Source organism: Cebidichthys violaceus, unplaced genomic scaffold, assembly GCF_023349555.1.
Source record: "Cebidichthys violaceus isolate CVI_PGR_0920_01 unplaced genomic scaffold, fCebVio1.0.p SCAF_10, whole genome shotgun sequence".
Classification (NCBI taxonomy): Eukaryota; Metazoa; Chordata; class Actinopteri; order Perciformes; family Stichaeidae; genus Cebidichthys; species Cebidichthys violaceus.
The window spans coordinates 4,773,767-4,800,974 of record NW_027176263.1 but is presented as its reverse complement, the minus strand read 5'-3'; the positions used below and the strand labels follow the sequence as shown (position 1 = coordinate 4,800,974).

The window sequence follows — 27,208 nt, the reverse complement described above, 5'->3', positions numbered from 1 at the left end:
AATATTGTTTTGGTGAGATCTGGCTCTGAGATTGGGGAGGGACTTGCGTCAGAGTGTTACGTGCGGCCGCTGGCAGAGCTCGGGGGTTTGGCTCCCCGGGAGCTGAGGTGAACCGGAGACCTCATCTTCACCGGGCGGCCAGCCTGCATGGGCTTCTTTTTTTTATTACGAATGATCTGTTTGAATGAAACACGGCCTCTTGTCTCCTCGGCGTTGGCATTTAAACAGGACGAAATAACAGATGATGATATCAGAGCGGCAGTGGAGGAGAGGGAGAGACCACTTGAGGAGGAGAAACACTTGACCTGTTTGTTTTGGGAAAATGGTATTCCTCTGCTAATTTCCTCCTGATAAGTATCTGACAGCTCACAGTAAAGTGTTTTATCGTGGCTAGGGGGGAAATGGCTTCTCTCACTCACGGCACCAATCGATTACAGAGACTCCGCTGCTTTAAATTGCAATCTCTGGTCTTTAGAGTTCTTCTATTTGCATAGAGGTAATCAATTCCATATATTAGCTTACCGCTTTTAGCTTAACATGGACTTTCTCCTTCCTTCCTTCCCTGCCTCTTGTTCGCCTCTCCTTACCTCTCTAGACGCTGCCCCGCGAATTCCCGCACTTTCCTCTTCCGCCTGACATCAATGACTGCTGTTTGCCGTGTCGGGGGGTGGGTGGGGGGGGGGGGGTGGCATTGATTTTTTACTGCTCTGCCTCTCTCTCTGGTTTAACAGTTGATGAGTTGTGTTAAGATGCCCAGGGACAGCCCCGCCTGTTTTAAGGAGATGAGGTTGGCTTTTATAGCTCCTCTGCTTCCTCAGCCTTGGATGATAAGGTGTGTGTGTGTGTGTGTGTGTGTGTGTGTGTGTGTGTGTGTGTGTGTGTGTCCTTGTCTGAGTGAGTGTCTGTATGAGTTGAGCAGCCGCTTGAGACTAGGATTCCCCCCAGGAAGCTAAAGTAAACGTTGCGGTGTTAAGGGCTTTCAACAGGAAAACTTGGGCTTTGTCGTATCCAGCATTTGAATCACTTTAAAGGGCTTTGTGCAGAAAATTGGTTTATCTCCGCCAATGAACAGCCACATCATCAGATACGATTACCCAGGATTGAAGTGTTAAGAGAGTAATACCTAGCACGGTTACGAAACAGGAGACAAGTGGCTTGAGTGGAGAGTTGACACAGAGTTTAGATTCAAAGGTGACAGAAGTTTTTAGTCCCCCCCCACACACACACACACACACACACACACACACACACACACACACACACACACACACACACACACACACACACACACACACACACACACACAGAAACACTCAGAAGTCATGGATACAGACACAAACCTCATTTAACACGATTAGTTTCTTTGAGGATTTTACTGCAGCCTCTTATATCCGGGATGAAAGAGTTCACACTTCTGACAGAAAAAAAAAATAAAAAAGCTGGAGTCTGCAGAAGCTAGTACGAAGCACTCAGCTTTTCACTGCAATATTCACCACATTATTAAGGAACACATTGCTTTGTGCTGTGTTGCTCTCAACACCATCTGTAGTGTGCCGCTCAAGTGGTAGCAATTTCCCCCGTAGTCTCGTGTCTCTCATGCGTTATTACAAGTGAAACTCGATTGCAGATCTGCGCTCGATGTTCTAGTGCGTTTAGTTTCTCATAAACGTTCGCATTCTTCGGTGATTGCTCCCCGGCAGTTTCCGATGTGCAGACTGCCGTCTTAGTATTTAGCTCTCTCTCTCTCTCTCTCTCTCTCTCTCTCTCTCTCTCTCTCTCTCTCTCTCTCTCTCTCTCTCTCTCTCTCTCTCGCGCGCACTCTTTGGCTTTGAAGCCTGATGTCATTTTGGAGTATGAGAAGACATATTTGCTGTTTTGCTCACTAGAAACTTCTCTCCCGTAGTGAAATGATGTTGTTTTTACCAACCTTAAGGCAAACATCGCTCTCTTGTATGCTTGCTAAATGATGTCACCTGGAAAGAATATGTACTGGAACAAATAAATCCAATTTAAAAATCAGTTTTAATATAATAATTGAATTTTCCAAATTTAATGTAGGCCAACTTAACAATGTGATGTTCTAATCTTTCTCTTAAACCCATAACCTTTTACACACCGGCTGCACAGACGTTTTTTTAAGAGGGTCTATTGGTGCGTGTTATAGCTGGGTAATATCAACCTAATAGGCTTACCTGTCTGCACCGTACGGGACGTAGACCCTGTAAATCACATTTGTCTGCGACACCTACTCGCCTCCCCGCGTATTTATGGGCTTCTCCTCCGCCCTGTCCTCGTCTTTTTGGCCTCAGTCCAAAATCAACCCCCTCTTCCCACAGTATGTTCTTCAGTACGCTCCCCTCTCCTTGTGGATTAAATGAACGAGCAGGTGCTAAGATGTATGGGGGGCCCCATTCCATTCATACGCCCGTCCTGTTTAAACCATCAATGTATTGTTCTAAAAATCAATAGGATATATTCTAGATGTAGTCTTGAGAAGAAAATAGTTGTCACTTTTTGTCAACTCTCATATTCTAATTAATGTTTTTTTTTTTAATTTTAAACATTATTGTGAACCCTTTTATCGCAACTTTGACAAACTCCTGCCGTGTGGAGAACCACACAGTGTGGCATATTATTATCTTGATTTTAATCAAGCATGGCATTTTCAAAAGATAAACTGTACCTTAAGTGTAGACAGACAAAGGTTTTCTAAAACAATTCACTCGTATAGTTCCCTCCAAAATTTCGGATATCAAATCTCCTCTACTTTCCCATATTTTTATGTAAATGGCTGTGTCCCACTGGCCAGAATTTCCTCGACTCTGTTGAAAAGTGCCAAGATATAATATACTGTACCTCTTGGAAAATGGCCACGAGGGCAGCCTGAAGCAGAGGAAGCTTGTTTACACCAGTGGTGGAGATTGTAAGTGTTGAAACAAAGGAAGAGAAAAGAGAGTGGTGTGTCTTTTGAGGGCACAAAAAGATGCTGTAGATAAAGACTGAAATGAATAAACCCGTTAGTCTCTGTTTCTGTGTTCGAATACTCTTTCATCTCGTGTTTTTCTGTCAGGAGTAATGTCAAGAAAAGAGTTGAGTTTCATCTGAAGTAAAACATTTGAATGGTAGTATAGATATTTCATATTAACAGATTGTAGTTTTTATTTTTTAATATCAATTTTACTTTTCTCTTAGAATAGTGCAAATGCTTATGGTGTGCCTCGTGTTAGTGGGAGTGTTTGAGTGTGCCTGTTGCTTTAAGAGAGTGTTGTATTCTGGGTTGTTGGTAGCTTTAATGTTGCTAGGTTAGCAACTTTGTAGCAGTCAGTATACAGTGCGTCTACTAGAGTTAGTTAGCCACGTAAGTCGAGGAAGAAAATAAATACAAAAGGAAGGAACTTGCATTAATATTAGTTCATTGATAGAAGGGACAGAATAGGAGATGCTGAGCCGAAAAAGAGAGTTTAATAAATGCTGTTATTCTTTTGGCTACTTGGGTTCCGGTCAACAAGCTGTAAATATACCGTTGACATATCATCACTCTATAAGTTGTTGTGGCGAACATATTTGTGACACCTGGCAAAGTTTTACATACATACTTTTAGCTCTGTTTTTGGTCTCCACCAACTCCTGAAGGAAATTACTTTAGCTCTTTAGCTGCAAAATATGTTCCTCCACAATTTACATGTATCTTCATACATTATAAACGTGACAATATATTTCAAGTATGTTAAATGTGAAATATAAAATGTTTCTTTCCTAAAATAGGAGTTTGCAGCCACGCTAGAGGCTGTGTGATAATGTACTTAGGCACAGCAGCGGCATTTAGCTAAATGCTACCATCAGCATGCTGACAAGCTCACAGTGACGATGCTAACACACTGATATTAACCTGGTTTACCATCTCAGTTAAGCCTGTTGGCATGCTAAACTAAGCATCTTTTGCTTTTTAGCCTTAAACACAATGTAAAACTGAGATTGACGGCAATGCTGGTAGACCTGATGAAAGCACAAATGTTGCTAGCATGGCTAAAAAGTCTTGCAAAGGGAGGATAGAGGGATCAGTTTTCATCATGAGACTTACACCAATAGCATTGATGTGCATGGTGGATGTCGAGAGACAGAATGGCAATGTGTTGGCAGGCTAATCCCAAAACCTGTGCATGTGTGTTCTGGGCCTTTGCTGGATTTGTATCAGCCTGTAAAGGGTGCAGCGAAGCAGTGAGGAGGGACTAAGAGAGGTGTATTAAGGCAGTGAATCTAGCCACTGTGTGTGTAATGGACTCAGGATGAGGGCTGACCAAGCGCCAGGCTGCTGATAACCTTTAGGAAGGACATTGTTCCTGTGCAGTGGGGGGTGGGGTCGCATGGAGAGAGGGGTGGGGGGGTATACAGGACTGCTGCAGTATACAGGCACGGCACTGTGATAGGTGGTGCAGTTGTTCATTGGTTCATTGGCTCTCCGGCAGGGTTAGGAGGTAGAGTAAATGGGGCAGTATAGCAAACTCCCTCATGGCTTCCTGCATACATTTTTCAACACCAGGGGTGTGTTTTCTCTGTGATACATTTGTCCTCTGTCTGAACCAGGTTCTCCCCGGCATTCCATTAAAAGAAATTTAACAGCCTTTTTTTCTTCTGTCTTCCTTCCCCTCAGATCACCGCTTAAGGAAGGGGGGGGTCAGCGAACGGACCGTGCGTGAGGAATACATGAAGGGCGGGGTGGGGGAGGGGGCGGCCACCACAGCGGCAGTACCACCAAGGTCAGAGTTCACACAGGTAAACTGATTTCTTTTTTTTTAATCCACAGCTCGGTGATTGTGCACGCTCTTTGGTTTAGTCCTGCCCCCCCCCCGACACGGAGCAGACTTGGCACGCAAAGGCGAACTGAGGGAGTAATGTGGCTGGTTTTGATTGGACCCTCCTGGGCTGGCGGCCGGGGAGGAACTGGGAACTGAGCAGTCTGCAGCTGCTGTTTATGAGGCACTGTGCAGGGTCTTGTTTGGCTCTGTCTAAAAAACCCAACCAGTCCCCGCCGAGAAGCCTGTGGCCAGTGTCAATACTGGGAGAATAGGAGAAAACCATGGTGCTATGATTCAAGAAACATTCATTTCCCCCCAAAATTTTCTTTTGCAGTGAGCAGATGCAGGACTGGGTAATAAGGAAAAAAGATTAATTTCTTTCAGATTTCTAGTGACAAAAAGTTAATTTAAGTGTAGATTTAGTGCATTTCTATGGAACCACTTGACTGAAGACTTTATTAACCCCAATCTCAAGCCTACATTAACTATAGGCTGCTTTTTTTAAGGTTTTAGTTGGTTGGTTATTACGTTTTTAAGTTTTTTAGCATATAGTGATTTGATAATGACTTGAATATCAGCACTATCCCAGTAAAACGTGTTACTTTGAAGAGCTTATTGTTGTTCAAATGTATACGTCTAGTGTGTGTCACTTTAAAATGGCTCTAATGGCTCAGAACCAGAAAGGTTCGTCATTTTAAAGTAGGTCTGGAGTGGTGCAAAACTCTGCCACATAGCTCCAGTGTGGCACCTTCTCTTTTGCCTGTGTTCTTTGCTACCGGGGATTAGGGGGTGGTTTGTAGGGTGGGTGGGGGCAGATCTAGGAAGCAAATAAATAAATAAAGGGCTGGTTAATCTTCCTTAGTGCGGTGTGTGTGTGTGTGTGTGTGTGTGTGTGTGAGCAATGGCACCGCCCGGGGAACATCTGCCTCACACACACACACACACACACACACACACACACACACACACACACACACACACACACACACGTGCACGTATTTGACAGACAGACAGATACAGACACACTACACACACATGCGCGACTAGCAGGGATCAGCCAAAGCAATAAGCACACGGACGTCAGAGCACAGAAAGCGAAGGCTTTACCGCACATACACTCCCGAGTACGCGCGTGCCCGACCATCGGCAGAGTGACAAGCAAAGCACAGTGAAAGAAAGAGAGACGCTGCCAGCTGACAGAACAGAGCTGCACAATGTGACAGCGCTCGACTGCAGACACATGAAAGTATAGGAAGACAAGTTTTGCCGCGTTTCTTTGCTGCTGTCGTACCGCATTCAGCTCGCCTGGTATACATGGACTCGTATCTTCTCTCTCGCTTTAACACATACACAGCGCACCAACACTTGATCAAACAACTGTGCAATTGAGGCTGAATTTGGCCAGACAGCCCGCCAGGATGAGTAATATAGTGCTCCTCTGGCTTAATTTGTTTAGAAAGCCTATCATCGCTGCAAACATGTTACAGACTGTTGCAGTTTACAGAGAAGTATTTTCCCCCTGCAGCTTTAATTGGATGCATTTTTAATGTTTGCACCACATAGTGTGACCACTGTTGACACTGAACACTGTGGCTGTTGTGGGCTGATGGAGTTTGGATGTAGGAGAGAGTGCGTGTGTGTGTGTGTGTGTGTGTGTGTGTGTGTGTGTGTGTGTGTGTGTGTGTGTGTGTGTGTGTGTAATGGTCGGGTGGATTCCTTTCGTGTGTCGTGTCCGCACTGAAGGTGAAATTTATAGTTTTGCTTTAAAGGGATACGGCTTATTTATTGAGCCTACGCACGTAGTCGTAGCTACGCTGTAGTTGACGTGCAACTCCTCAAAAACGTACGCTGTGGGACGCGTGGAATATGGAGATTACAAGAGCAGTGATTGGTCAGCTCGGGCTGCTCGTGTTTTCTCCTGCAAGTTTCCAATTCTGGTAGAATTTGCTGATAATAAAAGTTGAAGACGAGCTCAGTAATCTGCCTCACCAAACCGTCTCCACTGCAAGCCCTCTATTTATGTACAGTACATCTGTCTAGTGCTGTGGTGACGCTATCGGTATATGAAATCCTACGCCAAACTACATATCAAAAAGTAGCATCTTTACAGCTGGCAGTTTTTAAACCCAAAACTGAGCTTTTTAAAAAAAATTGGTCTCCAGAGTAGATAAATTGTGGCCTGATATCAGACAGAATTGTCAACTTGGTGGAGTGGGCGGACTAAAGGTCTGGACCTGGGCAAGATAAGTTGTAAATCACCAGCCGTGTGTTGTAGCGTGAGCGGGGAGAACAATGACGTAAAGCCTGCCCAGACACAATCTGGTGCTGAGGAGCACTGAGGTTAAGAGAACGTTACATCTAAACCACTCTCTTGTCACTCGTTTTAAATACCGCAGATCTTTGGATACAGGCCTTGTATCGACGCATATTGCTGCAAATGAAAAGAACAAATTAGTGACGTTAGTTGATGTAGTCTAAGCGTTTTTTGGTGTGTTGTCTGCACCTCGTGCCTCATGGCATTCCTAGATAAAGCAGAGGATGTCGCAGCCCTGAGGGATTAACTCACTCCAAAGGAATTAGCGTCCCATTCCCAGCCTTCATTTTCACTGTTTCTTTCCCTCCATTTTGCATCCTTCACCCTCTTCCTTTTTTTTTGTTCGTTTCTCCTCTTTCTCCTCATCTTTTTTTTCTTGCGCAGATGTAAGTGTTTCTGAGGTAAATGTGTTTATGTGATGGGTAGAAGGGCACTGGAACTCATGAGGGTCTATGTAACTCACCCAACATACAGTATAATATCTACATATAGAGAAGAAGATCACCTGAGAGACAATACGAGTCTTGGAAGTGCCACAGCTTTGGAGGCTGATGATATTTAAAAGACAGGAGTGTGTATTTGTATCCTTCCCGGTGATATTCGTTGTGGTTACCATCTTACGGGCCCGTTTTTTCTTTTGTGTGCTGCAAGAGCCATCTCACAAACAAGCAGAGGTATAAAGTGGTGAGAGTGGGAGGATGAGAGGGAACATTGTCTTCTCTTTTCCAGCTCAGGGACAGAGCAGAACAGGTTGTGTGAGGATACTTGCTATCCTTAACAGCGTCTAACACTGCCTCGGGGCCACCTCTGCCTCTCCGATGCAGCTGAGAGTTGTGTTATTGAGAGGAGTCTTGAGTATTATCACACATTCCTCGGCGTCGGATGGCGTTCCTGGTACACTATAATTACCAGAGTAACACTTTTACTCTGACATGTTTAGACATAATTAATGCAGTTACTTAGATTAATGTCTGAAATGATTTTTCTTCGATAGATTTAGATGACTTTCTATCTTGTTGACACAATTATGACTCCTTAAACCTAATAAGTATTGTACTTACATATATTTAGTGTGCAACCAAAATAGATCGGGAAGCATCAGGGTGTTGCCTTGGCTTTGTATTCTTGCCTTTTCACTTTGTGTCAAGGTAAAATCTAGTTTTATGCAACTTGGGTCTTTCTTTCTTAGAGATGGACCGATTTTCTTTATAAGAACTATAATTGACAGCAAGGCTCAGCAAGGCTCCAGACTAACTTTGTAAAACATTTTTTACCACTGTCTCAGGACAGATGAGCCGGTTAGGTGCCTGGGAATGTATTACAACTTGATGACTATCTGGTTAGTTGTTCCAAAATGTTTCAGGTTGTTCTTTGACAGCTTGTGACAAATTGTGAGCTTTATGTCTTCTTCACTCACCAACACATGGGGCGTCTGTGTGTGTGTGTGTGTGTGTGTGTGTGTGTGTGTGTGTGTGTGTGTGTGTGACTTTACTGTCTGTGTCACGGTGTGTCGACTCAAAACTAATGATGAACGGCAGCACACGTGACTGGCAAAACATTTTAAATATGGAACTGGTCAGCAACAGGTGCATCTATAATATTCACAGTTTGCCTATCTTTCCTTTAACAGTAAAATATAAATAAATGACATTGTACTGCTGACATTTAGGTTGCAAAAGGAAGTCAGAAACAGGAGCAGTCGGATGTTGATACAGGTTGTAAAACAAACCCCAAAGCGAACCAAACCTGTTTGAAACAAAAAACAAAGTTTTTACCCAAACTATCCGGAACTCTGGTTCAGCTTTGACTTCACCATTTCCTGCGCAAAGAGAGATTATTACCAATATTTTGGTTTCACTTCCTGCTTTGACTCAGTTTTAGTGATTTCATGCACTAAGGGGAGTACAAAGTTATCATAACCAATAGAAACGGTCGTGCCAAACCACAAAAATAATGTTGCAATGCACCAGGAATTTCTGCAAATATCTCCAAATGTTGATGTAATCTGAAATGACATCACTCCTGTAGGCCGCCATCTTTTTTTGCTCCGGTTGGTCCATGATGTTATCCATCAGTGGGTCTCTCTGTCTGCTGTCGTCAATTACCCGGAGGAAAACAACATTAGAGGCCTGAATGGGACACGGAGCCGTGGCGGGCCTGACATGGCTGCGTTTATATGATTACACAACCTGTTGGCTGTCCGCCTGTCAAGTGTCTCCTGGCCCTGATGAATGGCTGTAATATGCCACGCATCACAACACGCCACGCCGCACACTCATTAATGGCTACTCATAATGCCGGGGACGTTCCTCCAATGCCGCGGCAGCATTCAGAGAGAGAGAGAGAGAGAGAGAGAGAGAGAGAGAGAGAGAGAGAGAGAGAGAGAGAGAGAGAGAGAGAGAGAGAGAGAGAGAGGTGGCAGTAGTAGAGTGAGAGTGAGAAATGGCGTTCATAAATACTTCAACCTTGTTTCCGTGTCGCCATTCAAGGTGGTAAACAAAAGAAACATGGTGTCCTCATTTGAATAATTTCACAAATGGTGTGGCGAGATGCCAGCCTTCCCACTCTCACGTAACTCTTGGTGAATGAATGAAGGACGACCGAAAAACGTGAGATGTATTTTGTTTTAAAGTGCGACGCATATGTTTCTCAATTAGATACATACTAGTCCATCTGTGGCCTATTTGCATAGATTATCAGAAATGTGTGCAATGCGGCATGCGCGGCGGTGTGTGGGGAACACTACAATAGGGACGCTCGAAGAAAGGAGATTGAATCGGTCGTCGGTCGGATGCCATCTGAAGCTCAGCTGATTGCTCTTTCTTTCAGTGAATTAGAGACACGCTACCCAAGATCCTCCAAAACTACTCGACTCTCGGCAATAACAAACAGATCTGATTCTCACAGTGACACTGCTCTCTTCAGATTAAACGGGTGAAAATGGTTCTGAATGAGCTATTTTTCTAAGGCGTCTGTTGGGGGAGATGCTGTGTGCGCAAGTGGCTCTGTGGCAACAAAGTAAAGTAGTTTTTCACAAAGTGTACCGGCCGTGGAGAGGTTATCTAAAACCTACATGACCCTGAGCCACATTAGAGGCTGGTATTTATGGCTCTGTCAGGCTTTCAGTGTCTAATGCCTACTGGGAAGCATCAGCCCCCATTGATGAGCACATTCTTTCTCTCCATTTGACACGTCTGTGCTCAATATATACCAGGCCTCAGCTTTTGTCTTTGTCATATATTTTTTGCTTTTTCTCACATTAAAGCCAGTATTTTTGATCGAAACCGACACAGATGTGAAGAGATTTTCAATTTCACCTCGCTTCAGAGGTGCCAGCATTTTCTCAGGCAGGATGGAGGAAAGTACTGAGCAGTGCTGCACCTGCAGTGTGTGCGTGTGTATATATACGAGAGAGGAAGAGACAGTCGGCCTGTATATTCCTCTATCTGTTTGCCTGTGTTAGTGTATGTGCTCTTTCTCACAGCGTGAGTTTCTCAGTTTGAAATGCAACACCTGCAGATGTGTCTTGTAAACTGCAGCCTCCAGCTTCTCTCCCATTCAGAGGGGAACCATTGAAACAAAGCAATTAAAGCAGCTATCTACATGGGGTGACAATCTGCGTGTGTGTGTGTGTGTGTGTGTGTGTGTGTGTGTGCGTGTGTGCGTGTGTGCCTGCCTGTCAATGAGTGTGTGAGTGATTTTACATTGTTTTAAACTGAGTTTTGTACAAAATTGGGTGCCAGTTCGCGTGTTCCTGGAAGATTTCAAGGAAAAATGGGAGAAGTTTCAGTCAAATATTCTGTGTTTGTTGAGCGTAGGGAACAACTGAAAGGCAGGCTGTGTATAGAATGATGCGGTCTCTGTCACTTCAGACTGTATCTCAGACTTATCGTCGCCATTGTCTTTAGACCTGCTTGGTTTAAGAAAACACTTGTTACGATTTTGAAATAGAATTATAAGTGGACATTTTTATTTTAATAAATTTCAAATGGTGCTTAGAGGGAATTGTATTCACCACACATTGTGACCAGAGAGATCCAAATATGTCAGACAGATTTTCCTGGAAAAGAAATGGCAATTACCCGATGAAAGAAATGCTGATTTAACCACCAGAATCTTTAAATTGAACAGCAAAGAGATCTAGATTGCTGTATGAAAGAGTTCAGCTCTGCACCAATCACAACATTAGCTGCTCTGTCATATTCATAGTCTGTTTAAATATAGAGGTCAGAGGTCACTGACAACCTGTTGACACTGAGAAGATTTATGCAACACACACACACACACACACACACACACACACACACACACACACACACACACACACACACACACACACAGGCAGCCGCAGCCTAGTTTTTGGCTCAGCGTGTTATAGCAGTGGTTTCTTGTTGCTGCTGATCTTTTGGGTCCTTCCAGCTACAGATACCAGAGCCTGAGTTATTCTCCGCTCCGCTCCCTGACCCTCCTAATTGAGAACGGCTGTAGGCTGAGAAAGAGAGAGAAGGGAACAGATCCTAGTGTGGAGGAAAGAAAGAGTAAATGAAAGGGGGGCAAAGAGCTAGACCTGTGCAGGTCAACGCTGATCAAGTGGAGGGCGGCTGTGTGCTCAACAGTTGGCCTCATGAAAGCTGACCCTCCTCCTCTCTGGCCACAGGCCAAGCAGAGCCAAGCACAATATCCTAAATGTAGCTGTAGCTTTTCAGTATACGATATGATAGCTGTAAGAAAGTAAAAAACCTGAGAAACCGTGTTCGGAGCGGAGAGAAAATCAACCCGGAGGGGCGGGAAGAGGAGTGGTAAGCTCGGTGACAGCTGCATGAATGTCGGAGTGGGTGACGGTCTGTCCGTCTGTCAGAGCAGATATTTCTGTCTGTTTAGTGCTGCCTTACTGGCTGCCAGAGACACTCCTCATGTCATCGCTGGGTGCCTGCTGTCACTGGCTAAAAAGGAGAGAGGGAGTGGAGTGTGTGTGTGAGAGAGTGACAGAGAGAAACTCGAGCAGCTGTCTTGAAAGCTCCTCTGCTCTGTCAGTACATCTTGGAACTGCTTTCCCCTGGTGTCTCCCGGGTAAGACAGTACTGCAGCCAGTTGTTTGGTCCACCTTTCTGCTGTTAAAGGAACACATTTTTGGGAAATTTAGGGTCCCAAAGTCCAACAGGAACATATGTAAGGAGTATTTTATTCCCTACACCAAACAGGCATTCAACACAGAATGACTGCTTCAGTTTGTTTGTAAGATGTGCTCTCTTTCATTAAGTTATTTGCTGCAACCATTTGCACTATTGTATATTGTATACTGTATATTTGTATGTTATTAATGGTAATGGTGTATTATGTTGTGGCTGTTGTATGTACCTTTGCTGTACGTGGGAGAAGCCAAATACAAATTTCCTCTAAGGTAAACAAAGTTGATGTGTTGTCCAGCTTATCTGTTAATGGCGGCTGCACACTTCACGAGAGTCCAGTCGATTTTGGGCCCAGTTCTTCCCCCCGACAATGGTCAGCAAAGCCCTGATTTTTTTGATGGTTCTAAAGATTATCTCGCCTGATATTCCTGTGGTGTGAGGTATGCTAAGGGTGGTTTTTCTTTTACTGCTCGGAAATCCATCCTGGGCCAAACCGATTTCAAATTGCAAATATTAAACATGTTCAACATTTACGATCGGATATCCTGGTGTGTGTGTGTGTGTGTGTGTGTGTGTGTGTGTGTGTGTGTGTGTGTGTGTGTGTGTGTGTGTGGGGAACACTGAGGACAGTCACGGCGGCCGCGGCAAATGCAAAAACCAAGCATCAAGTAGTAGTCAGATGAAATGCTGGAATTACTAACATTCATATTTTTTTTTGTTTTAAATTTTCATTCCAAAAAATCTAACATCGCTAATTCTTCCTGCCTGTTGTCCGCCATGTTTGTCTCAGACTGACTCAGGGTCACTTCTAACCTTATAGATAGAATTAAGAATTTGTATCATGAGTGGAATTTGCACAAGGTCAGTTTCAGCACGGATAAATGGTCCTAAACGGAGCGCTAGCATGTTTTCGTTGTCTTAGACTTGCATGTCCTTGGCCCTGTTTGAATCTGCGGTAAAGCTCCTTCCAGTGCAGGTGGTAAGCACAACGTTAGGCAGTAGATACTGATTAGTTTGAGGTTTTGAATTACAACAATGAAGCCGTAGCATACACACAGTCTTGACTGATAGTTTAGGCGAGTATTATTTTATAAAACTTGCAGCAGCTGTACTGAAAAGATGTGGTGCTTATGTGGCTGTCAGTTTTTATGTAGGAGGTACAATTTACATGAAATATTAAATAAAAATAGCATACTGTTTTAAACTTCCTGGGCCAAATGAATGTGAGCGTGGGTGGCACAGTTAGACGGCGTAGAGCTAAAATTCACCGTGTGCAGCGTTTGCACTCCCGAAATAGCTCCAAAAAAAAACGAGCCAGACTAGTTTGTTGAAAATATGACAAATGCCACTGAAAACTGTTTGCTGAATTGTTCGACCTCTTATTTTGGATAATACTAGTCTTGTAACGGCTCCTATCATTTCACATAGTGAAGGAAAAAAAGGATTAGCATGGAGCACATGGAGGGTTTCAGTGGCTGCACTTTCATTGCTCCAACAATGGACCAATCTGTTGAAAACATAATGTATTCCTTTAAAATCATGGGTTCCTGTTTCTTACTAATATGGTGTGTTTTCCCTTAAGCGCTGGCCATTGACTGTTTGATTGCAATCATCTGTTGTTAAAGTGTCGTCTGATTACACATGTTGTTTTGATGGTGTGGAGTGAGGTAATGGAATGTATTTTTCCGATATTTAGGAGCATTAGTCTGGCACTGGGCTGCACAGTGGCTCAGTGGTTATCATGGAGGTTTGGGGTTTGCACCCACCGTCGAGGCTTGCATCCAAAACGGTGACGTTTAGGAGCTTAAATGGCTGTATAAAATAGAGAGAGGGGCCACAGTTTAGACTTCACTTTTGATTCAACTTTACGTGACCTTTCTTGCACTGCTTCACGGGATCTCTCAATAAGATACTTGCCTGACCTAAGGAATCTAGGAAGCAGGGTCACTTGGTTCTCCAAATGTAATTCCCAGGCTGGAAAACCCCACGCTGTTAGCAGCGGTATGAGCTCTCACAGTGACGTCGCCTATCATTTTGTGGCAGCCGTGACAACGTTAGTCCAGCTTTAGATTCTGTACTGTCAATGCAGCTTCCTCCAGCTCCTCTGGTGCCCTGACAGCCCTGCAACCACACACCAGTGTTTATGTTCTTTAGGTTAACACGGTTATCTCTGTACGTAACCTGAGCCCTCAAACCTACATGGGCACTTGGCATACGTGTGTGTGTGTGTGTGTGTGTGTGTGTGTGTGTGTGTGTGTGTGTGTGTGTGTGTGGGGTTGCGTGTGTGTGTGATCTTGCAGCTGCAGGACCGGTCTCTTTTTTTCCCCTGCGTTTCTCTCCAGAAAGAGCTGCAGGGACTTGCCAGTATTTTCATTCCCTCCGGAGGCATTTCCGCACACTAACAAAGCCCGGCCTGCGTGATGAAACGGAGAGGAAGCAGCTTTTGTGAAGGCGAGCAGTCGATTTCAGTGTGTGTTGTGTGTGTGTGTGTGTGTGTGTGTGTGTGTGTGTGTGTGTGAACTGCTAACCCTGGCTAACAGTTAGTTACATGCAAATTTACTTTTGAGCTTGCAATTCAGGTTGCTCCAGGCTCTTGTTTGTCAAGCGCCTACTGTAGCACGAGGACAAGCCTACTCTGTACACCATTCAGACGACAAAGTTGTCTCTTGTTTGCCTGTAATTAACTGCCATAACACCGAGCTTGTTGGATTGGTTAGTGTTTTTACAGGGCTTGTTAACCACTGGCCTTTCACAGTCTTCACTTCCTCCGCAGCCATTGCCAAAAGGAAATGTGTGCTGTAGCCCAGGTCACAACTCTCCAGGGTGTCTGGCTCATGGAAAGGACTGAATCAAACCAATAAGAGAATACAACCTTTCCCTCCTTTTGTACATTCATGCCTGCAATACATAACTATCACTCATTTATATAAGAGATATATCTCATATTCATATTTTTTTTTGTGGGTTTCATTGTTTGAGTATTTATTTTTCTCTTTGCTGCCGGATACAATTTGTAACGCCAGAGCTGAGATCGAAGCTCACACGAAACATTTCTGCTGTCTTACTTGAGGTCATGACGCTACCGAAAATCACAAATGTTTTTTTTCTTTTTTTTTTTTTCTTCTTTATATTGGAGCAAAAGCAAAGTGTCTTGAATGCAGGGTTTTGGCAACCACCGTGTCGCTGAAGCTGAGATTTTTCCTTGGGGTTGTCTACAGAGTCAGCGTCCTGTGGGCCCTGTGACACACGCTCATGCCCATAAACAGGGATTTGGCCCTCTGGAGAAAATAACCTTGATAATTACTGGGTGCATATGGACCTGCCCACAGCGGGAGGGAGGAAGGGGGAGGAGACGGGGGTTGACTGAGAAGGAGAAGGAGAAAGAGAGAGAAAGAGCCACATCCGCTAGTGCATTCCTCCGTGCTGTGTCACACCGGTGCCGAGTTTCCCCTCAGCTTGCGCGGAGATTTCCGAGAGGCGGGAGGGGTGCAAAGGGCTCCCGACGCAACGCTGGAGGCTGTGGACGCTGACATTTCAAAGTTTAACAAGGCGTCATGCCGCACATTTATAGACTCCCCACGGTAACAAAAAGACAACAAGAAGATGTTTCATAAGTAAACCATAAGGGCTAGACAGTGTCCTAACAATTGGAGACATATGGAGGAGAAGACGGACTCAGCCCGGTGAGCTAGCTGTTGATGCGCTCATAGGTTTAGACTCTGCCCGAGTCATCATCAGCCAGAGCTGAATGTCTGTGGTTGGCCGTCATTCAGCTGGTTAAAGAGGGCCTCGTTGAACCCTTGAACACTGTGCCTGGCTACTACGAGACCATTCATGCCTGTAACGGCAGAAATGGCCTGTCATCAGCGCATACCAATTTACTACTGGAAATGGCGAGGGCATTTTTGCTCGGTAAGCACAATGTTTCCCCCGAGCAAACCTCGTAAACCCGCTTTTTTTTTTGTTGTCGTTGAAAGTTTGGAATCAATTTCAGAGAAGGAGACGCTCCTCTCTAACAGAGCGAGCGTCTTTAAACAAACACGGCGCTCACGTCTCTGAATGTGTGCTCTCGTCTCTGTTGCATGTGCGCCGCCTACATGCAGTGTAAAGTGGAATAGACTGAACCGCTCCCCAAGGAATCGTACAACAACAGCACCAAACAACAACACACATCCTTTGTGCTGTTTTCGAAACGCTGGAAATTTCAAACAGAGGACTTTGAAAATGCAGTTTGTCACTTTGCTTGTCAGTTGCTCTGTGTGCCTTTTGGCTAATGGCAGCTCATCCTGTCACAGATGACCTGCGCCTCACCAAAAACGTCCTCCGTCCTCTTTTTCAGTCCCAGTGTGACACACAGAGGGAGGACATGCATGAGAGCCGTGACTTCATTCCGCGCTCTCCCTCCTTTCTCCAACTCTTTTCTTTTTTTGCCTCCTCATCCTCCACGTTATCTCATCCTCCCTTCCCTCTCTTGTACGTTTTGTCTCCCTCCCCTACTCCTCGCTCTGTGTCTGCAGTCCTCACATCTTCCTGCTATGATTAGCTATAGTGTTGTTTTTTTTCCCCAGCCAGTGTAATGTCTAGAGCCTCCTGTGTCCTTGGAAAGCAGCCTAATAAGCTCAGACACACACTGCTGTCTCTGCACTCCACGGGCCTATTCTCCAGTGTCACCCAGCACACGCTGAGGTAAACAAAGACTGCCACACACACACACACACACACACACACACACACACACACACACACACACACACACACACACACACACACACACATATACACACACACGCGCGCAAACACACACTACCCTAGTGTGCTAATAGACCGGCATACCAGCCCGCTGAGGAGAGCGTTGACGCTAGCTTGCTAACGTTGACCTTCCGCGTGCCAATCACAACAAATCTGCTCCTTGATTTGAATACGGGGAGGAGAACAGTGTAAATTGAAAGCAGAAATCCCCCCGGTGTGAGACAAGATGAGCCTCCAAATAAATTATTCAGATGGCAGCCTCTTTCCTGCATGATTCTCGCCTTCTGCTACATTTAATGGCATCTGTGATGATGCCCATTGGAGATTAATCCAGATGTAAAACGGTGTGTGAGTGTGTTTCTGTTTGTGTGTGTGTGTGTGTATGTGTGTGTGGCCTGCTCACCCCTCTTCTCATGCTTCCCGGTGTTGCGCCGTATGATGGGGAAACAAAGCCTCAACAGGGGAATTTATGTCTTCTCCGGAGAGGGCTGTAAATAAACAACTAGTGAATCAATGCCTCCATTTGTTTTTCTCTGATAATTCTGCCTGTGTCGCACGGCGGCGTGACAGTGTTTTGCAAGCCGGCGTGACTCTCAGCAGCCATATTTCCTCTCAGCGAGAGTGGGAAAACATGCCACACCGGCCTCATGTTTCATTACCAGGGATCAGTAAATCACTGTGGGCTTTTTATATTTTTTATTTCACCCACTGCAAGCTCATTTAGCACCATGATGTAGCGTTTGTATGAGTGGGAAATGATACCGCCATTATATATTGTGCTCTGGAGCTACTCAGTCAACTAAAGACACACATGTGTAGAAATTACCGGGTGCAAGCGTGTAGCAGAACCCCACAGCCGGTCCTGTGGCGAATGTGATTCAGTCTATGTGAAGACCATTGATTTGCCACAAAACAATGACCTTCCTCGATACAAGCGCTTACAAATATGTTTGCTTTTTAATAAAAGCCATTTTCCTCATTAGGGATGATACATTCTTCAAAGCTGTTACAGGCTCAGTTTGTTCAAATGACAATAAAACATATTTCGTTGCCTCCAGCTCTGCGGGTATTTAGTTTTTGTCTTATTTGGTGTGGTTTCACTATATGTTCCTCTACGTGGAAACAGTGGAATTAAATTGTCGCAGAAGTGACATTTAAAACATTCAACCAACCTTAACGTCTTACTCCAGAAACTGGTTTCTGTTACTTTGTATAATACATCCAACAGGATTTCTTTCACTTTCATTCTGTTGGGATGGAGGCAGAAAATCTCTCTCTCTCTCTCTCTCTCTCTCTCCACGGCTAGGTACCACTAAATGTAAATGAGAGAATGTGTTTGTGTTGTGGAGTGACAGGCCCTTTTAACTGGAGGAATAAACAGTTATTTCCCCTAATTGCAGTTCTGTGCTCCTGAGTAACAATAACGAGCAGTACACAGGTCCCAGAAAATATGAGGGGAGTTCCTTTTATTAGCTGCGGTTCGATGACTAATGGGAGCGGTGAATAATGGTGTGAGCGGAGTGATTCCAGCTCTTTAGGAATAAAGGTAACCTCCCAGTGAGTAAACCTTGATTAGGAGCAATCATTCAGCTGATGCTGCTGTTGGTAATGCCAACATGACTACACACAAGAGCCTCTAATGAGCACTGGTTTACTATGGTGTCTTTGTGCTCAAGCACCCTTCCCTGTATCCCATATCCAAGTGTGAAATTACAATATCAGATCATATTTAGTTAATTAAACTCATATGACTAATTTAATTTGACTCAAATATATGGGGGGGGGGATGAATAAATCATGGAGGCGTATTTAGCTTGCTAGCGCTGGTGTTAACAGTAATTAAATGTGGGGCAATCTGTAGCCTGTGAAGATAGCTGTAGTCAGCCTACTGTACCAATACACATGTGGAAAAAAAATGTGAGCCAGACGGTTTTAGGGAAGCACTCTAGCAGAATATTAATGAAATGATGTTGGAGTTTGAAACGCAGAAATAAGTGAGTTAAAGATGCAGTCCTGTAAAGTAGTCTAATGCATTAATAGTCAGCGAGTGGTCGTCCCATAAGGAGATCTGCACATCGTAGCTAGTGAAGAGCCAGAAGCAGAGAAGAAATATTCCTCCCTGATTGGAGCCTGGAGAGTTCAAAGACGGCCGCTTCTGCAGCTAGATGGGCGTAGAGCACTCACAAGCAGGATGAGAAATCAACTCGTATGTGTCATTAAAGTATTTCATGTTTCATATTTGGCGGGGGATTAGAGACGCACATTTTTTCTCCAGCTCTGTCGGTCCTTGTTACGGGCTTCCAATCTGTCAGATTCACGACAGGGTGCTTTATTACATCTCGATAAATGATGCCACCTAAGTCTTGTTTTCCTATCACTAAAAAGCAGATTGTGTCTTGTCACACTCCCTGATGTGCGTTGCATTCTGTTTTATTTCATTTTAGACTCGCTCTGTGATTGATGAGGATTAAGAAACAGATTTTTGCCTATTAGGGAATAAAAACAGGAACGTCCTCATCCGCTGGTAAGGATTTATCGCCTATGTCTTCATCCGAACAGTTAAGCATCAGCTCATGCGGCGATACCGATATGCTTCAGTGTGGGGTTTTGCAAACAAAATAAGATGGCTGCAGTTTGGATTTTGTCTTTTGTTGTGTTCTTCCAGCTGCTGAACACACAGGCGTTTTTTGTCCTGGAACAGAATGCACTGGTGATCATTCTATGCTGTGTGCTTTCAATACATTTTGAGTAAAACAACAGCCTTTTCCGTTTTAGGGCACCAAAACCGTAAACTCAAATCATCTGTGGGAGAAAAGCGCCAAGTCCTTTTATATTTTCCTGCAATTCTGAAAGTGATACTACACTTTGTCTTATTCTCCAAACACTTCCAGAGAACAATACTGGACCACATACACATCAGAACATGCTGGATTAATTGGCGTGAGACGCTGACCGCCATTGTTTTGAACGAAAGCACATGTTTACGCAGTGACTTGCGTGATAGGGATTGACATTTCTGTGGGTGATGGCATTTCCTCTCTCCGTGGTAGCCAGCTGGGGCTTGTCAGGTAACAGGGCGGTCGGTCACAAGAAGCCCAAATAAGTTGCAACGCCAAGTCGCTATATCACTGTTCTTCCACTGATGTGGTCAATTTAGAAAAATGCCCCGTTGGAGGATGTTTACACCACCAGATACTCGCATGCGCACCACAATGGGGGGGGGGAATACCTTTCTGGCTCTGCTACAAGCTGTCCCTAGAGTGTGCAACCTGAACAGCAGTGTTAGCAATGTCGAACCAATGATGAGTTACCACGCACGGCTATTGATCTGCTTCTATCAGTATCAATCTCCAAGAGGAGGACAACTGCTAATCCCCTTCCTCCATCCTTTGCTTTTTTTTTTCTGCATCAGCTGCAGGACTCCATTTGACGCAAAGACATGCATGAATACTGTTATAATTACTGTTTGAACCGCTCAAATATTATTCAGTTATCCTTTTGACTGCGTGAATATAAAGTGTGCATTTAAACATTGCCATCAATCGTCATCACAGTGTCCAAAAACCCTCTGACTGACTTGATGGATGATGTCATTGAGGTGGATGAGGATGTGAGGAAACATCTGACGAAACGACGTCGCATTAGGGCCCCGACACACTCGAGTAACAGCAGACCTCGTCCCTCTGCTTTTGTTTTGGGAGGTTTGTGCAAAATGTCAACGGTGTAGTTTGTGTACACGCGAAAAAACGGCATCAAAGCGCTGGAAGGTGAATACATTTATTTTTTTTTGGTGGCATCTGCACATTCTGCAATATGCTAATGAGCAACGCTGCAAAAGCCAGATTGCCAGGAGAGAGAAGAAGAGATCGAGGGAGAGAGAAAAAAGAGGAGGGAGGTAGCTGAGTGGAAAAAAAGAGAGAGAAACAGACGGAGGCTGGTGTAAATTATGGATGCAACCTGCGATTTCCAAGAGGAAAAGAAAGGCAGAGAGAAACCTCAAGTCATGCATATCACATTACGCATTTACCACATTTTCTTATCATGGTCCGTGAGCAAACTCGTATACAGTCTGGTGTGTGTGTGTGTGTGTGTGTGTGTGAGAGAGAGAGAGAGAGAGAGAGAGAGAGGGAGCACTTACACATTCATCCATGTCGAGTTGTGTGGAGCTGTGTTGTGCTGTCATGCGTTCTCTGAGCTTGATATGACGTGTGTGTCTAAAGCTTTGTTGACTTTCATTGCACTATTGTGTTGCTTTGTATGGTGTGTCTCAGTGTGTGTGTGTGTGTGTGTGTGTGTGTGTGTGTGTGTGTGTGTGTGTGCACTCATTGACATGACCCCTTACAGTTCACACATATTTCAAGCATTGAACACGCACACGGGCGCAGTGGCCAATCTGTTCTGTTCAGATCCCACTGTGGATAATTGTATGACTTCATTTATCCATACTTGTCTAATGATACACGTACCGCTGAACTACCTGTTTTTGTTTCGTTAAAAAACGCCCGACTCTTATAATGTATTTTTGCTTGCTCGCACATTTTCTAAGTTAAGTAGAAGTGAGTGTTCGTGTCCCAGCACCACATCCCACCCTCGTGTGCCGGTCCCCTAACAGCCCGTGTGAATAATGGATCCATTCTTGAATCATGTCTGTGACTGAGGCCTGTGCAGCGGTTTGGTTTCCCCACCAGAGGTGGAGGTGGAGGTGGAGGTGGAGGAGACGGGGGCGGCTGGTGGTCTGGAAATAGCTCAGGCCCTGAGTATAGGGAGCACGTTAGGTGGGCCTCTGTGCCAGCCTCACCTTCCTTTAACACGCTCGCACGACAAAAAGCACAATTCTGCCGAAGAACCTGGCACATATTACGCACCTATTTTCCAGTCGGGTTGAAAGGAAATATGGCTTAACCCGTCTCCATTCAGCTGTGCCGTTTGAATGAGCTCTCCAAACATGGCAGGAGATAGAAAAAAAATAGAATTCTGCGTTTTCTAAGAACTGGTCGAGAGCCATGTTGCACTTAAAGCCCGAAGTGTCTGAGTCGGGAACAGAAACTATAGAAGCTGCCCTGGATTTTGCCTCCATAAAAATGTGTGTTAATGTGACAAAGTAGGTCATTTATTTGGAGCAGGGACAGCCGTGCTGTGCCTCTCCGGAGCAATGTCAGAATGGGGAATCATTCCATGAGCGGACATATTGCTGAATTTGGTCAACTGCGCGAGGGAGTTACATATACTGGTGTTTTGTTTATGTGCAAAGCCCAAAGCGTTAACGCACCAGAGGGCCAGGGGGTGTGTGTTTGAAGGTGAAAATGACCGTGGTCAATCCGGTGACAGCATCAGTAACCATAACCACAGATAGCAGCCTAAAAATCAGACTAAATCAGATTACCGAACAAACAGCCAAGAGGATTAATTTTGATCTCTCTCTCTTTTTTTTCCTCTCTCCATGAGACGGACATTAAATCTGCAATCTATAAAATCCCTTCAAATCATTTTCTATTTTACTTTGCGGTCCTCACTTTTCCGGTCACATGTTTCGAAGCGGAGCTCTTTCTGCTCTCGGTGAACTCTTGCCCTTTTGTTCTGCCTCGAGGCCTCTGGAAATTGCTTTACTAAACAGGGTATCATATCGGCCTTTTAAAAATATCTTCACAAGGTACGCCGCGGATCTGACCTCGGATCAGATGCTGTACTGCTGTCTGTTAAGCCCCATAATGTTATAATAACATGTTCCACCCGGCGCACTAGCTGTCAGGAATAACGCTGCGTTGAGAGACGCCTGTGGCTCTGTGGCTGTCACGTCTACAAGCGGAGCGCCGTTCACAGGCACAGACCTAATTAATAGAAAACATAAATATATAGGAAGGGAATAATTACACCTTGTCCCTGGCTTTCCGAGATCAAAAAATGTTGCTGCATTTCTTAGAATTAATCTTAGGGATGAATGTCGGCGCACAGCGAATCAGTTTGCAGTACAGTATCTGCTCTGAAAAAAAAGAGCCGTAGATTAATTTGGTTAATATTTCATAAAGCTTACAAAGGCAGAGGGCATTTGAGGCTTTTCAGATTATTTGTTCTCAGCCAATATTACACACCACGGTTGAGCTGCCGCGCCACTGCGCTGCAAAGTCCACCGCTCTGGAGCACAATGCCGAGACGAGGCACTTGCCGTCGGAAAATGTTTGTCTGCGATAGCGTTGTTTGTGAAATGGGAGCCGTTCACACGTACGGCTCCTTTTTTCTTTTCCGCCGCGATGGGATTCAAAAGGGGGCCAGTTCTCTCGCACCGCATCGTATCGCTGATAGCTAGATTGGTATTAATATCCTCACTGGTACTCTTCGATATCAGCTGATTCATTTTGAATCTCCGCTCAGCTACTCACGCACAGCCTCACCTAAAACCTATGTACAATACACGCCATTGCTCTTGACAGCTTGACAAACTGACAATCCCACTCTCAATCACTCCCTCTCCCTCCCTCTGATGGAGCACTACATTGTATCCCAACAAGACTTGTAATCAGTGCAAACCTAATCAAATCATTGCTCCAACAAGCAGCCCTGGCTGCCGGGCTTCCATGAAACGCATCTTACATCAAGAGGCAGGCTGTACTAGAAGCAGCCGCTGCATTAAATGTCAGGGGGACTAGGATTATTTTCCTGAAAATGTCACTGACAGCATAATAGCTCCGTAGAAGAGTGGCTCATGCTATGTTTGTATCTCATGCCAGCAGGTGTGATATGTGACACCGTGTGTGCTTCTGAGTGTGCAGGAATAAAAAGCGACTGTACACACAAATGTGAAAGTAAGCAGAATGCTGATTTTTTTCGTGGACACAAACTGCTGTGTGATTGGCAAGAGTGTTCAAGCCATCGAGTTAGCCATTAAAGTGTGTTTTTTGATCTGCACGAACAAATGCACATCCCCGAGCCTCCTCATTATCGGCGGCAGGGAAGCTGCCTTGGCACTGGGACAACTGGTGTGTGTGTGTGTGTGTGTGTGTGTGTGTGTGTGTGTGCGTGTGCGTGTGCGTGCGCGTGCGCTCGCCTGTGTGTGTTGTCGGTGGTGTGCTCCCTGTTCAGTTGAGGCTCATTCCAAGATTTGGTTAACCGAGTTGGCTCGTCCAATCACGTCGCCACAGAGTGTGCAGTTGCTTCGGCCTCTGTGTCATTTAGAGGCACCCACGCTCTTGTCCCCTTGCCATGCAAACACACACACACACACACACACACAGACACTTTTGCTTTTTTCTGCACCATAACAGACATATACACATGTGTAAAAACAGACACACACACACACACACACACACACACACACACACACACACACACACACACACACACACACACACACACACACAGTTGACTGAGAGAATGACAAAGTTAGAGAGAGAGAAAGAGGAAAAAATTAGAAAGTACCAATTAAGCTCCTCAGACAGTTCTGCCAACAGACATCAGGGGGTGGAAGGGGGAGATTGTTTGTGTGAGTGTTGTGTGTTTGTGTTGGAGAAAGGGTGTGTGTGTGTTATAGTCAAGTTTTTTCATCAACTTATTATGGTGAGGTGTCAGTGACCTGCTGTTGAGGCTGGCAATTATCAAGAGCTTGTAGATTATATTAGCTTTATATATATATATATATATATATATATATATATATGTATATATATATATATATATATATATAGAGAGAGAGAGAGAGAGAGAGAGAGAGAGAGAGAGAGAGATTGTTGATGTAAAATCCTGCTGTATGTTTGTTCCTTCTATTCACTTTTTTTTACCATTTATATGAGTTGGTCATATAAGTTATTTACCTATGACTGTTTTTTGCATCAAGTTTCACCAAGACAAATTTGGATCGTGGTGAATGATTAATACACAGTTCATTGATTGTCAAATATTCTAAGCTATTAAGCAGCACAAAAAGCACAGAAAGCAGCAACCGGTAGCTAATCCTTAATCCAAACAATCTCCGACACAGAACAACTCTCGCTGTATTGCCAAATGAAGCCTCCTTCTCTGCTCTGTGTTCATGCTGTGAAACAAAAGGCTAGTTTGGCCAAATCAGGACTGACATCATTGGCAACAGCTGCGGGCGGCATGTACTGTGTGTGTGTGTGTGTGTGTGTGTGTGTGTGTGTGTGTGTGTGTGTGTGTGTGTGTGTGTGTGTGTGTGTGTGTGTGTGTGTGTGTGTGTCTCTGAATGTCTACGTCCGTCTGTGTGTGCGTGTGTTTGTGTCTGTCAAGATGAGGTGACCTGATTGCTCAGCTGAGCAGTGAGGGAAGACCCAGCCTCATGTTGTCAGAGCAGCACCATTAAAAAAACAAAACAAAACAAGAGATGGACCACAATGCACCCTGGCTGGTCCCCTGCCCTCCCCCCATCTCAGCCACACACACACACACACTCACGCACACCCTGGTACTCCTGACCAAGCCAAAGCAGATTTTGAGATGAAAAATGATCCACCGCTGGCCGAGCACATGCTGTATCAGCTCCCAGCTGAAGAGTGGTGGGTCAGGCCAAATCCAGTGTTAAGAGCTTTTATCCTTATTGCTGTAAAGACAGAGCTAGTTGCAACTGGACTCGATGTGGGAGTCTTTTTTTTTTTTTACTCAACAAGCTACAGGGGCTGACAGTCCGTAAAGACCGCAGTGAAACATGTCTCACTCGGCCTCGAGGAGCTGTTAACCCACTTAAAGGAGCTGAATGTGTTTAGGTATCAGTGGAGACTTTTGCTATTACATGATTGGCCTAAATGCTGTTTGAAGAGGCCTTTGCTTTTCCTAAGAATACAATTCTACAGGGTTTGCAGAATTTGGATCCTTTCCAGCACGAGTATGATCCAATTTAGAGATATTGACTAACAGCACAAAGGCAGCACTGGACACTGGCAGCTTTAGAAAGATATAATAGTGGATATTAGTGGTGGCCTGCAGAAAACAATAGCGAGGGGAACACTAGTTCGTTAGAGCCAGTAAAAGGTGGGTGGCCTCATCATTCACCCTTCCCAGCAGGAACACATAAAATACCATCTCAACACGCACACAAAACAGAAACGGCCCCCCAAAACCCCCCCTGGGGGCCCCCCCCGCACCGCAGTGGCCCTGTGGCACAAACAGTGTGTTTGTGTGTGAGGCTTAATAACCTTACTAGGGCCATCCCACCCCTGCTGCTCTATGTTATTACTCCATGTACCCTTTCTGTTTTGTCCAGAGAGGAAGGAAAAGAGATAGGATGGATTTCAAGCAGCACCCGGGGTGGAGGGGGGGGGAGGCCAGAATGAGAGCTGCAGGGCAGGACGGGGTTGAGGGTGAGGAGGGCTCAGGGGAGAAAACAGAGGAGAGGGAAGCAGAGAGTGGAGTGGAAGGTGTGTGGGGGGCAGCAGCAGCAGCAGCAGCAGCAGCAGTATTGACGTAGGTTAGATAAGTGAAGGATTAGTGGATCCACAATGAGCTCGGAGGTGCTGCTCCCCCTTTCACAACAGCCTGCGGTGAAGTGGCTCTTCTTAATGAACTGCGAGAAGGAGAAGGACACGCTTACGTACGTGTACACACACACACACACACACACACACACACACACACACACACACACACACACACACACACGGATGTGCTGTAGATACCTTCCATCAACCTCAGTCCATTCACGTAATGAATGGGCGTGCTGTGAGACCTCCGGTCTTTTTCTTTGTCCTCATTAATTTCTGTCTCAAGACGGATTACATGTAGCTTTCTACATATAGTGAATTGCTACTTTTTTTTTATTCATTGCATTTAGTAATATTTAAGTGTAAGTCTGGTGATGTTGTAGATGTTTCCTGCTTTTTAACAACAACAATGAATTGATCCTGTAAGTTGTGTAGCCAAAGCCCGGCGTCGCTAATTCACTCTGCACCTATTTGTATATAATAAGTTGAATTAAAGAATAATTAACTCTGACAACCAGACCAACAACTTTCATAAGTTAATTGATTCTACGGGCTCATTTCAGTGCTCCAGTATTGAGGTTTATACAGATTTTGGGGGTTGCCTGACTCTCAGACTTCTTTCTCCGCGTCTTTCGTTTTCCACAATTCTGCCCCTCACAATTTATGTTGAGGTTATCGCCCACACAACGCCACATACAGATGAACATATGCATACACCGACACACGCTTTTATTATTATTTATTAACAGAGAGCTGCAAAACGCAGTAGTCTCACTTCACACTCCTCCTCCG

The 27,208-nt window shown here is 44.8% G+C and overlaps 1 protein-coding gene across 2 annotated transcripts in view; it reads left to right on the top strand.

Annotated features, from left to right (window-relative positions):
• Window positions 1–27,208, top strand: part of zmiz1a (zinc finger, MIZ-type containing 1a) — a 95,285-nt gene that overhangs the window by 19,224 nt on the left and 48,853 nt on the right. For both annotated transcript variants that reach the window (XM_068721658.1, XM_068721643.1), the window contains exon 2: window positions 4,652–4,773. The gene's annotated coding sequence lies outside the window, so the exon portion shown is untranslated. The remainder of the gene's footprint in view (window positions 1–4,651; window positions 4,774–27,208) is intronic.